Source organism: Amblyomma maculatum, chromosome 10, assembly GCF_055883805.1.
Source record: "Amblyomma maculatum isolate TAMU_Amacu chromosome 10, ASM5588380v1, whole genome shotgun sequence".
Taxonomy (NCBI): Eukaryota; Metazoa; Arthropoda; class Arachnida; order Ixodida; family Ixodidae; genus Amblyomma; species Amblyomma maculatum.
The window spans coordinates 170,472,418-170,486,735 of NC_139353.1; positions in this window are offsets into that span (position 1 = coordinate 170,472,418).

Consider the following 14,318-nt stretch of genomic DNA (forward strand, 5'->3'; position numbering starts at 1 on the left):
TGAGCCGAGCTTAATTGTCCTTCGCTACTTTCACTAGAAACACATGACCCTGCTCGTCCATGTCATGGGCACGGTTAATGCTGACTTTGCAGAGTATGCTTTTCTTGTCTGCAATATTTGGGCATTTTCAAAACATATTCATCATTGCTCGTAGCAGGCATGCCCATGTGGACGAAAATACTGACTCTTCTAGAAATGAGCCCCACCTTGGCTTATGTGTCATGACATCAACTGTAGTTGATGTTGGGACTTGAGTCACAGGTGCTGACTCCAACTACAAAAGACCTCAATTCAACTGGGAAGGGCATTCTTACACATCTCTTGACTGTGGACCAGTGCACTTGCGCTATTTCGAAAACATGCAAAAATACATATCAAAACAGGATTGCTGTGCTGGGTGTTTAAATGTTTGGTTACTGGACAGTAGGTGCAGCAATTTTGCAAGAGTCCATGTGCCTGGTACGTTGTCACAAGAATGCACACAAAGAGACATATATATTACTTTGGTTGTTTTTATTCTAAAAGTCTTGTGAGCTTGAAAAATTCCTTTATGCTGACAAAAGTATGTTCTCTGTGCGAGTTCAAAGTGTTGTGGTGGTGCCTGCTGGCCACAAGGTCAAAAGACATGCACAGAGAGAGAGAGAGAGAGACCCTTTAATGAAGAACAGAGATTTTAGCCGTTTAAATTTCTCTGACATGCTACTCTGTGTAGGAAGGGGAATTCGGGAGGTAAAGATGGAAAAAGAATCCTGAGGAGATTAAAAGAAATTAAGAGGGAGATAAACTGCAGCCATTAAGTGTGTTCTAAGGTGCATCGTGGAGTAATGGTATAAAATGAAATGATGAAATTGCATAGTCCGATAAATGTGCTTATATAGTTCACAGCGTGAAAAATGCCACAGTGTGACATTCAAGGTGAACTTAGTTTGTCTAAAAGTCCAATGTCTTTCAAATACGTAAATAAAAAGTTCGTTGCGAGTCTCTGTTGCCTAGGGCAGGCTAAGAGACCTAAAACAATGCCCATTGTTAAAGGCACTGAGGAGAGCTTTTCTATGCTATGTTCGTAGTATGCACGCTCGTCAGCGTACGCAGGACACTCAAAAGACATGCACATGTTTATTCAAAGCTTTAGGCACTAAAAAAATTATTACTGCTTAGAAGTGTGCTTCCTGTCATAGCAGTATGCATACACATGCATGTCCTTTTAAGAACCAGCTGGCAGTAAATTTACTACCAGTAGATTATTATACCTACAGCTGTATGCGCTCACATTTTCTGTGATTCAGTTAACTTTCTTTTCAGCCGCATAATGTGCTACTCCTGTGTGGGTAAAGAAAGATCACTTGGGGTTTACTTCTTTAGTTAATGGGTTTAACGTCTCAAAGCATAGTAGAATAGTCCAGAAATTTCAACCACCTGGGTTTTATAACGTGCACTGACATTGCATAACCCAAGGGCACCTTGGTTTACCTATCAAAAAAGGGGTCGCCGCGGCATGGAACTTAGGGTCTACCTCAGTCTTTTTGTGAGCCCAAGTATTCAATGTAAGTGTAGTTAATGCAAAAATGGTCATACTTAGATCTGTACTGTAACGAAGAAATGCTGCTCTTTTGCTGTTATATAGACCTGAAAAAAATTTTTAATATGGGAAATTTAATAAAGCAAGCAAGAACACTAGTTTGGCGTAGTTTATTTTGATATACGCGATATAAGGTGTATGTAGATGACTTTGTCTGTATCTTCTTGCCTGCTGTTCCTTGTATCGCTTAGCACAAGTTTCTCGGCATTTGACAACTGCCACAAAGGACCAGGCCTGCTATTTTAAAGCAGATTGAAGATCAGGACAGTTTACATGGTTAAACCACATGAGAACATATGTCGCTGCTGATGTCACACGCACATTTAATGCAAGCAAACACAAAGGCAGGCAAATTTAAGACAGATGATGTCACAGAAACAGCCGAAAAATGGCAAGGCATGCCACCGGCCTGAGGCATGCTGTGAGGTAGGCCGTAATGTGTGCTGCTCAAGCTGCCAGGATTGACATAGATATAAAGCCCAACTTTAACCAAGCCGTATGAATGTGCTTGCGTGACCTAGGGTAGCATGTCTAGCCTGGGACCCAAGAGTCCTAGAAGGCGATTCCGATCTCACCCTCCCATCTCAATGGCGAAGCCAAAGTTAGCAGCACTTGCCGATTCAACCGTGACATGCGGTCTTGTGGCGTCACAGGAGTCACCTGTTCATGTCGCCTGCCAACTGCAAGAGGCATCCTCAAATAGTTGAAGACAAAGGCCATGGCATCAGACATACCTCACACCTTTATTTACCCCATGCTTTTGCAGTAAATCTGAATTTGACATAATTGTTTTGCTTTTTCTTGGTTATTGAAAAGTCCTATCTTTGTTAAGAAACGAAGGTGCCATTTAAAAGCACTTTATGAAGCAGAATGTATATAATAGGTCACAATCTTTTGACTCTTTTATGAAGCACAAATAGCCCAAAGCTCAGGATGTATGTAAGGTGAGGATGGGTCTTGTCTGCTTCCCTGAGAAACTTTGGCAGCTTCACAAGTTCCCCATTGTGCAGCTCCTGCATGCAACAAGTGTGCTAAGAAAGCTTTAGTAAAAGTTCACGAGGAACCTGTGCTTGGCTTATTGACTACTGCTGTCAAGCCTTATGGGCCACAATGTCATGCAAAAGGTGCTGTCACAGATACCAAAGCCAAGGGAGTAGTAGACTGGGCATTGCGACAAAAGAAAGCATTTTTGAAGAGTAACAAAATCATAAGAAGTGCCAGGCAACTCTACTCTTTGCTCTTGCAGAGAATCAGGGTCTGCCATTATGGTACTCTCGGTGGGGTGGCACAAAGAAAACATGGGGTAGAGTACTGCTCTTTATAAACATAATTCAAAAGAAAAAAAAAACAATTGTAACAATGAGAGCTTCACATTCTTACCAGGAAGGAGGCATTATATGAACGTGTTCTTTCTGTCAGGGCCCGAAAGGGGCTATCGGATAGCTTTGTAGATGGTGCCCGCCTGCCACCGTCTCTCGCCTTCCTTCGCCATAGTCATTGCATACAGTGCATTAGGAGTGCACAGTAACTGTTCAAGCTTTGCAACCTGTCACCAAAGTTGCAAGATCACTTGACTGGGTGGCAGCAGTGCCCCGAGCACTGCATGGGCTAAGATGGCCTTAGAGCTTGGGTTTAAAGTTGTGGCTCCATATGCAGAATTTCAATGTCTATCTATATGGGGTTTTATGGCGCATAAGCAACTGTGGCTATCATGCACCAAACACAAATGTCTTGGCTTTTGATTCATTATTGTCAAGTGAAGTAAACTTAGGGAGTTACAGCAGAGACATGGATGAAATAAACTATAGTGTGTGCCAAGAAAAAAGTCAAGGTTTATATACCTATTTTTTTACTTTTACCCCGCCACAGTGACTTGGTGGTTAAGATGCTCAACCACTGAACCAGGGTACAGTGGTTTGAGCCGTGGCAGCCGTGTTTGAATTGATGCAGAACGCATAGCACCCGTGTACTGTGCACAGTCAGTACCTCTTAAAGAAGTTAAAGGTGATCGAAATGATCCAGAGTCCTCCCCTACAGTGTCGCTCATAGCCCAAGTTAGTCTGGAATGTATACAGCTGTTGTGCTTTTCGTCCCGTTCGATCATGAATTCAACCCGTAAAGCTATTGATTAAAAAATTAATTCCACTGACTGCGAGGATGTTTTAATATTTAGACATAGTAGGTAAAAAAATATGACTGAATAAACATGTTTAGTAAATGCTAAGTAATTTAACTGCATGTGTATGCAACATTCCCCATTTAGGCTCTTGGAACGTCCGATCACTGTTAAAAAGGGAGCTGATCAGTGTCGCGCCTTAACAAAGGAGCACTATTTAATTATTTTCATGGAAACCTGAAGTAAAAGCAGATAACCTTGTTGGTGGAAAGTCGTCCCAATAAATAGCGTCGCAGGTCAGTTCCAGCCCAAAATGGGGAGACTCGACTATTCCTCCAGTAGGTGCGCTGAATAGAGCGCCTCTGCAACTCCAGCCAAGGAACAGGCCTACTGGTAGTCTACCAGATATGGTTCCCTCACCATCTTGGATACACAATGCAGTGCCTGCCTATAACGATCGTTTGTGTGTAGAAGTTGAGTGGTCTGGCTTACATTAGCTGTGTACTTGTTCTGGTCTCACAGGAGAATGGCAAAGAAAGCAATTTACGCCAAAGGCTTGCTCTTGACAATGCCGTAACCTAACCGGTCAAGTGAGTTGGTAAATGAGAACATAGATGTCATTTGCCCCGTGCAAACATCTTTAGCTATTTCTGTCTGCTCGTACAAAATCGTGACTGCGACATGAAAAATATTGGTCAACATAATTCACTGTCCTAGTCACCATACAGCCACCACACGACACACTATTTGAAGGTGAGCAAAAGTAAGGAACATCCCTTTATCTCGCGCGCGACGATATGCACAAGAGGCCAGAAGGGCTATGTAATATATATGCAAAAGACTGGCTCATTCCTACCAAATGCCTATACCTGAATTGAGCAATACTTTACATAACCAACTACTGTTCTGGAGCACCCGGGTTCGAACCAAAGAAACATAATGCAACTTGTAGCGTAGACAAGACAGCAACACAGCAATTGACTACTCTCCAGCCGTTCTGTATTTCACTTCGTTTTCTTGCGTACACATGTGCAACAACACCGTCTTTATCATATTTCCACCGCACTTAAAAAAAAAAAAAAACAACCTTGCTGGCAAATAGCTAAATATCCTCTAATACATCACAGTCTTTTAAACCTTGCAGGAAGCTTCTTTTCACATTTACTTCTGCAGAGAGAAGGAAGAGGAGTAGTAGTTGCTGCTGTTGAGGCACACTTTGGTTGAGGGGGATCTGTCGGTTCTGTGTCGGGCAAAGCCAGGAATGAGGAAGTTCCCGGGCTAACATCTGCATTATTGGGGTTATGCGAGGTTGGACTCTGGTCTGCGTTTCTGGTACGTGGACTGGTCGACACTCGGGTGCAGTCAGTGGGCAACAAAATGTTAGCGGGGAGAGCCATCAGAGCCGAAGGCGGAGGTTGGCGCTGAACAACTGCTTTTCTAACAGCTCATAATTTGGACGAGTGCCACACTCGCCCATCATCCAGCAGGTGTGAGACTGGTTCAATTCGCTCCACAACTCTTCGAGGCTCTGGAACCGAGCAGCCAGCTTGCCTCGCACAATCTGCTTGCAAACTCGCACATAGTCGCCAATCTGAAAGTCATAGTGCTTGGTTCCACTCTGCTGGTCTGCATAAAGCTTATATTTGGCTTGCTTCTGCTCTAGCCACTGGCAATAGAGTTTCAGCGCTCTTGTACGATCAGTCGAGAAGCACTGATCCGGGCAGGCACACAACGTTAAGTCTTATGCAAAGCATCTGGCCATGAACTAGGATGGCTAGTGCGATTCCTGTCGTGGAATGTGGCGCACAGTGGTAGACACAGAGTTATAATAGCGGACGTAGGTCACGTTGCTCGCAAAGAGCCATCTGAACATATGCCCTGAAAACCCTAATAAACTGTCCTACAAGTCCATTGGGTTAAGGGTCATAAACTGAGGAGTAGCAGTTACGTATACCCCGAGGATGAGAATTGTGGTCCGTGATCCGACACTATTTCCTCAGGGTAATCCTCGTGAACAAATGTACCTAGAAGCAATTCTTAAACTGTGGCAGTTGTGAATGAAGCCTCTGGCCATTTACTGTAATAGTCAATGAGTGTTATTGCAAAGCGACAGTTACTAGGAGCTTGGTCGAAACGCCCCACGATGTCAATAGCAGGCTTATCCCAAAGCTTGCCTGGCAAAGCAACAGGTTGCAGAGGAAAAGTAGAGACCTGAACAATAGCAGCACTGCTGGAAGAATCATCTTCGACTTTCTGCACTTCACTGGAACGATCAGACGACTTGCACACAGATTCCAAATAGCCCACTTCGCCGCACCGACGACACTTTCGTTTGCGAGCTTGCCATGTGGAGTCGTTCGCCAAGTGGGCAGGAGAACCGCAGCGATAGCACGAACACTCCGGAAGTGCAGATGAAAATTTACATAGGTGGCAACTGCATTTGATGCAAGGGACCTGAAGGACCCGTTCTGATGTGCACTCGCATCCCACGCGCTGTACTGGTGCGACCTCTTCTGACAGCTCCTTTGCTTCACAGGAAGCTTGCTGGCACTGTCTAGCGCGACAGAGTCAAGAAGGAGATGGCGTTCACTGAAATAGTGACTAATGGTCTTCACCAGCTAGTCCCTGATGATGTCCGCGAAGCTCCCAAAACCGCAGTCGCCGACAAGGCTGCGAAGGGCAGCGATGTACTCATATGCTATCTCTCCGGCAGTTTGTACTCGGAAGTGAAAACGGTGGCGTGCGGCGATCACATTTACGGAAGATTTGTAATGCGTCGCCAGGATAAAGATAGCATCGTCACCGGAGTGTGGGGCAGCAGCGGTAGGCGCTGAAGGGGACGACAGCGACAATGTGTAGAAAATTCGCTGGCAGGATAGCCCTCTCCGGTTAGCAGAAGTGTGGAGGTATCTAGTGGAGGCACCAGACGCCAGCATGTAGTTGTGGAACGCCAGCCTCCATTACTCCCACGGAAGGGCGGAGGCGGCTGAAGACCTGAAAAGCTCATGATGGACGGTCAGCAGTCTACGCCGAGGTCTTGGATTAAGCTAACATCCTCGTCGCCAAAACGCAGCAATTGACTTTTTCTCGCTGCGCGCGTGCAACACTTCGCCTTTACCGCACAACTCACCACACAAAATAGCTCATGCGTACCAGTAGCAATCATTAACACCGCCGCAACAAAATTAACGCCTTTAAAGCTATGACAACGAGCAAATTTCACACAGATGAAGCGCCACTCGGCTACCACGCTGGTACAGATCACTTGCAGAGCGCCATTTTAACGGAAGTGCGCATCCACTGACGTCATCATGCACGGGTCACGTGAGTGTGACGTATTTCCGTGCGTGGCAGCAGGTGAAACGTGTGTAGTGGCGGCTGCTGCCACGGGCGTGACTCTAGCCTCGGCCAATTTTTTTAAGTATTATTATTCCCGGCGTCATTAAAGATACGATCTAAATACGGTTCCAGGTCAAAGAAATCGACAAGTGTGTTCAATCCGAGTGGTGGGTGGAGTGTTTCAGGAGCGGGCGCCGCGGCGCGTACTCGTATATTAGTTGCTCGCCTCCGCGCTGCATCACTGAGAATAGCGTGTCGAGCTTCGCTTCCTTTATTTCGGCCGGATGACCTGAACTATGGCACTACACGGAAAGCCGGAAACCGAAAAAAAAAAAAAAAAAAAAAGGTTGCTACAATGTACTTGGGTGGCCCTTTCACCCTACGCGTTGTCGCAGCTTTGCTCCCCCACCTTCCCGACGCCTCTCTCGTAACCTTTCTCAAAAAAAAAAAAAAAAAAAAAAAAAAAAAAAAAGAGGAAGCATACTTCCTACAACGTCTTTAGTGCTCAGACTTCGCCTATTTTTCCTGTCACCGTTAGGTTCTGGGTTTAGGCGTGTTGTGCGTGTTTGAGTGCTCGATATGCCAACCGTGTACGTCGCGATCGATTGCAGCACGGCTTCTCCGAGTGGAAGTAACGTTCGCTTTCACAAGTTTTGGCACACCGATTGGGTTCATGTGTTCGTACTACTTTCTACTGGAAGTCCTAAATGAACCTCGGCGTCATTCGAAGCCTCGGCATGGACCGGAAACGAAGAAAGCTCACCTCAAACGATGCGTCGTACCGACGCAAAACCGCTGGCCCAGTGCATTGGCAAAAAAAAGTGTAGGTCGCGTGATAAAGGCAGTAAACGTAGTTGCGATTTGTAGCCTTACAGATATGCTTATTTGAGAACTACTCGACTCGCAGAAGCCACCAGTTCTATTTGATTGTTTCCTGCCAGATTGCCCTCATAGCAGTAATATGCGCATTTTGGATTTTTTTTTTTATTTTGAGCGATACCGTGAGGCCAGCACAACAGGTGCCCCTACCAGCATATCGTACCACCCAGAACAGGCCCCTTGGTTCCACTTCGATCACGTTCTTTCCACAGCACTCATCTAGCCCCATAGAACCTGATGAAGACTCCAAAGAGGAGGATCATGTTGAGCAGAGCTCAGAATCCTTCACATCATTTAAAAGACATATCTAGGGTAAAAATTGTTCACCTCAAAAGCTCATACGCCCCATGTCCTTGCATTACGATGGTGTGATTACCAGATCAACCATCCAGGAGAAATGCATTCACGCAAGTGTTATTGATTGGAAAGGCGGATAGATTGGCTCAAAAGTTTAATATCTGACCTGCTACAGAAAGAGAAGAACAAAGAGGGCCGTGACTTGATTAAAATATATGCAGAATCCTTCACATCATTTAAAAGACATTTCTAGGGTAAAAATTGTTCACCTCAAAAGCTCATACGCCCCATGTCCTTGCATTACGATGGTGTGATTACCAGATCAACCATCCAGGAGAAATGCACTCACACAAGTGTTATTGATTGGAAAGGCGGATAGATTGGCTTAAAAGTTTAATATCTGACCTGCTACAGAAAGAGAAGAACAAAGAGGGTCATGACTTGATTAAAATATATACAGGAATAGTAACTTGCACCACAGTCACGAGTCAAGTCCTGTGTCATGCAAGAAGCAGCAGAAAGCCTGCACTGCCTGTAGAGCTTTCCATTTCTGGCTAACCGGCCAATAAGTCCTCTGAGAGAGGCCTGTTGCCAAAACACTTCAAAGAAGTAACTCGAGTTATTGTTTTGCACGCATATACTGGGACACACCACTAGTACACGCTCCACAGTCTCCGTAATGTCACATGTGGAACATTCTGGGCAGTCCGCCTGTCCAATTAAGTATAAATATTTGTGTGTGAAACCACATTTAGATGGTCTATGGAGAAAGCATGCATAATGGCATATAATTGGCAAGTGGGTATGGATCCACTAAAGCACTACCTTGTGGCCTTGAGGACAAGTAGATATAAGGAACTCAGTGATGTGTAGTGCCAAAGAGTGGTAAGGGTGTGGTGTTGAAAACTTCCAAAAATTTGTAATGCAGGCTTTGAAACTGTGAATTCACACCACTTCTAAAGTGGTTTCCCACAGATGTGGAAAGCCTCTTACCAAGGGGCCACAAGCTCAGCAGAGGTTTGTGGAGAATTATGCCCTTAAAAAAAAGATGAGTCATGTTCTGAGCGGCATCACCACAATTGTAGGCGACGCTTGCGGTGATACAGATCTGTGTATACATGGATAGAGTTGTAATATTCTCACCAGATGTATGTCAGATTAAGTTGCTTGAATCTACTAATTGATATCTTGGATTTCTCCAGTATCCCGAGAACATGCAAACGCACCAAAGGTTGAGTCATTACACACAGAGGTTGGGTGGGGTGGTATGGGAAGTCGTAGCGTGATAGCATTTGTAATTAATGGCAGCGGAGTGTACGTGAAAAACTGCTGTTCAGCTGCTCATCATCAGTGGGTGGCAATGGTGTTGTGCAAGTAGTCGTAAATACACACAAAGTGGTTCGTGTGACAATTATGTAGATATTGGGCAGGCACGTGACATTCTGAAGTAACAGCACAAAACGTGGATGGGAGCACAAGACGAGAAGACGACACAATGTCTCATCGTCTTCTCGTCTTGTGCTTCCGTCCACATTTTGCGCTGTTACCTCAGGATGGAAAACCAACAAGCCCAACCTGCTATTCTGGCTAACATGCCATTGTTTGAGGTGCATTGTGGCAGCCAAGGTTTATCCCAAGCACCTGCACTTCTATGTACATGTTAAAGAGTACTGGGAGTGGTGCTCATATGGGTGTGTACCATTTTCCTGGCTCGGGCAATCAGATTGCAGGCGGGCTAGCACACACAGCCCAAAGCACATGTAGTAGAAGTTTGGACTGTCGAACCGCAAAGTCTTCAGTTCAGTTCCTTCCCTTATATTTTTCAATTTGTATGAGTATCATACAGTCTGTGCTTGTATGGTTAAATTGCGAGGGTGTACATATCACCTGCGCTCCTGACCAACCTCACTCTGCATAAGTATTCACCAAGCAGTTTTCGTTCCATCAAAAGGCTTTCACAATATTCAGCGACACAAGCAGCTACTCAGACAGCATCAGTGTAGCATTCTTGGAGCTTCGCAAATCTGTGGATACATTGTTTACTAGCAAAACATGCACGGTATGTAGATATGTGTACTAGGACGCATAAGATGCCGTGACAATGTGGACTGCCCTTACGTCTACAGTTGCCCTTTAATCCTGTTACATTCTAGCCTGCAGTGAATTCAGCAGCAAGGTTTCACAATTAAATCATCCCAACTTTATATTTCTAGACTTGACCCCAGCACCGACAAAGTTTATTGTATTACCAGCATTTTGGTGGCATATTCAACCAGCAGGCCAATTAACTCAACGTCATGCAGGTTCTAGTGCAGATGTTTTCATGCAAACTACGGGTATCATCAACGAAGGAGGCTTTACTATACATACCTTTTCAGCACGCTGTTTTATGACTGGTTAAAGTCTGGTACATTTCAAAGTATAAGGCACATATTATTGTATGCATGTCTACAGATTGCAGATTATGCTGGCTTGCTTCTGAATGAGACTGCAAAATGCTGAAAATAGTGGCCACCTTTCAAAGCAGCTTTTGCAGAAAATGGTTTGATTTTTCTATTCCCCATGAGCCACTATTTTTCGAGGCCATATAAAGGTGAACGCGGCAACTAGAAAATCTAGGTTTGTCAGTGCCACAAGGACCACCACTTTGTAGTACATTTGGGCATTATCTAATGTTACCAAATGAGTGTTAGAGACATGTTGCTTTCAAAATAATTTATTGGTTAGCCGTAGGTTCATCAGCACATACAAAATTTTTAGGCTAGAAGGAAGTTGACCTAGAGCAAGACATCTTTTATTCACGCTTCTTTGCTGTCTTCCTCTCTTCTAAATATACAAATGTGTATATACAGCTTCACAATCATGATGTGTTGAGGTCAGTGCTAAATAAAAAAAAAATGCATCCAACAAAGGTATAGTTAGAGATTGAGTACACAAAATTCATTCTAAGTGAGCCTATATATGTCTTGTAGATTCCAATGGAAGGCAAGTATAGCAGGGGGCAGCAGAAACTCAGGCAGGCAGATAAAAAGTTTGCGGGGATCAGATGGATGCAGCTGACAGAGGATCGGGTTATTTGGATAGATATGGGAGAGACATCTATACAAGCAGGTATATACACAACTGCACAATTATGATGCATTTGCGGTCAGTGCTAAAAAAAATTCCACCCATCAACGGTATAGGTGGGGAGTGAGCACACAAAATTCATTCTAAGTGAGCCTATATATGTCTTCTAGATTCCAGGGAAAGGCAAGCGTAGCAGGGGGCGGCAGAAATTCGGGCAGACAGATGAGATTAGGAAGTCTGCGGGGATCATATGGATGCAGCTGATGTATCTGCGGTCAGTTCCAAAAGAAGAAAAATTCTACCCATCAAAGGTAAAGGAAGGGAGTGAGTACACAAAATTCATTCTAAGTGAGCCTATATATGTCTTTTAGATTCCAAGGGAAGGCAAGTTTAGCAGGGGGCGGCAGAAACTCAGGCAAGCAGATGAAATTAGGAAGTTTGCGAGAATCATGCACCTGGCACAGGATCGGGTTATTCGGATGGATGTGGGAGAAGCATTTGCCCAGCAGTGGGTGCAGTCAGGCTAGTGATATCAACAAGACTAACAACTGGATGAGTTGGTACTGATTCATCTTAAAACCAGCCAGAAGACGAAACACGTGAGAGGAGCACAAGACAAAGTTTGACTAACAACTGAAATGTTACTGAAGGAAAGAGGCAAAAGAAGATTCGCACAGAAATGCACGTGCACGAAAAACCCCCAAAGCAGTGAAAGCGTGGAAAGCAGAAAGGGTCTAAAAAATCAAAATCTAAAAAAAAGCAAATTCCTTATTGTCAAGAACCACTCGTTACAAAAGGGAAGCCACAGATCCAAGTCCAAAGGCACACTATACTGCAAAGGCTAAGGACGTGTGTGTGGCTAAGAAATCGGTCAACAGTCTTTTGGGGCCTTTTTTACATGTGCATCTCTGTGCAAGTCTTCTTTTGCCTCTATCCTTTAGTAAAATTCCAGTTATTAGTCCAGCTGTCCTGCAATTCTCTCTTCTCATATTTTCCGGCTTGTTTCAGAATGAATAAGGTGATGACTCTACAAACCTTGCACAAACTGGAAACCAGTGTAACTGTCAGATGGAAACCTTTCCCTTATTTGGCTTGCATTACAAATAGGGAGGACTTTACTGTGATGTCTGCCGAGGCATCCCCAAAGCCAGTGCGCAAGCTGGCTGTAGCAGATGTAGTGGTGCCTCCTGTTGACAAGAGAAAAAGCAATATTCACTTTTCAGCATAGCAAAATGAAAATATGATTTAGGTCTTTTACAAATTTGAAAGTTATTCATGCATCTGTACAATTAATTCCCATCTAACAGAAGCTGTACAGTGTAACTTTCACTGTCAATTTATTCTCCCTGGAAGTATGGCAAACTTTGAATTCTGCTGCAGGTGATTGAGAGAGAATGAGACCCACCCAATATTAGAACTCCAGTGCAATCACAATTTGCTACTGCAGCAAAATAATGCCTGAAGGCAATGCAGCTTTTGACTGAAAAAACCTGGTAGTCGTCTTACACCCTCTATACTAGTGTTGTGGCCGATGTCAATGTCCACGCTGATATCATCCGCATAGCACGAAGATGTTAAGTATGCGACTTATGCATTAAGCAGCTCTGTGCATGGAGTCATTCTATTCGAAGGAGCCATAAACTACAAGTGCACTTCTGTCAACAGCTCTCCGTTGTTTTCCCACAACACGGCACGTGCCAAACTTTCTGCAAGTGCCGCAAAACTACTCTATAACTTCATTTGCTAACTGTAAAATTTCCAACACTTACTCAAACTGTGGAAGTTTCGGTGTACTGGCCTTTGGGAGAACGTCTTTCTTTTTTTTTTTTTTTTTTGGTTGTTACATTTCAGCACATGTAAAATGTCAGTGTCAAAGCATTTTGGAGAGGTTTACTGTGTGCAGGTGTTGATGATGGTATCAGTGAAGTCAATTTTTTTAATTATATTTGCACACTATACAACACTCACCTAATGCAAGTGGGTAAAAAAAAAACTAGCAAATAAAACTTTGAGTGCTGGTATGGTGATTGTTCTGGTTCTGGCAGCAAGTGGGGACAGGCTATAACAAGAGTTGTCGGGCTAGTTAGTGATCGTCTGCAGAAGCCAGTCCTGCTCTGTGTGTTTTTCTTTTCTGTGTTGTTTTTTAGTGCATTTTCCCACAGCTTCCGCAGGAGACAGGCTACTAGCACAGAGTCCTCCGAAATGAGATTGCTTTTGTACTTATTTACTGCATTTCTTGTGGCATTCCTTATGTATTTATGTTTTGAAGTGCTGCACTTGCTGAAGGTCATAACTGGCTAATAAAACAAGCAAATTTGTCCGGACAGCGTCCCCCCCTCGTTACTTCACATCAATGTGCATGCCCTTTCCATTTAGCAAGTTCACACTATCAGATGATGCGTGTTTTCTCATTTACTCGTGCATGGAATTAAACAAACCAGTAATTTGCATGGTGAAACGTCATGCTCATGCGCTTCTACGAAAACAAGAAAAATATGAAGGCGGAGACTGGTGACACGCACCGTGGCACCAGCAAAACGCTGCTGCCACGCACAAAATACGTCACCCTACGTCATCATAAACTAAGCAAAAGAAAAAATGTGCGCAACAGCAAGTGAAACATTTATGATACTAATTTATAACTTAAAATCGTGGCTTAAAATAAGTTATTGTTCATTTTCTTAATAATTTTAACTTATGTAGGTATCGGCCTATCGGCGGCGTTGGGTTGGGTCATGGCGTTGGTCGCGCACTCATAGGCGCACTTGTCTTGCACTTGTACTCATGGCTTATTTCCATGCCTATTTCAGTCGAAGCGTTTCGCGTACTCATATATCAAATCCTCCTCGCTAATCTCCTTGCTAATCTCCTTGCTAATCTCTGAATTAGCAAGGAGGATTTGAGAAATCCGCGCTTGGTTGCTACAATCAAGCACGGAGTTTGGACGCGCTTGATTGTGACGTACAGTTGCAGACGAAGTTTTTCTCGTGTAGTGCAATTTCTAGCTTCGCTCTGGGCTTCGGGTTCGGCTGTGCATTG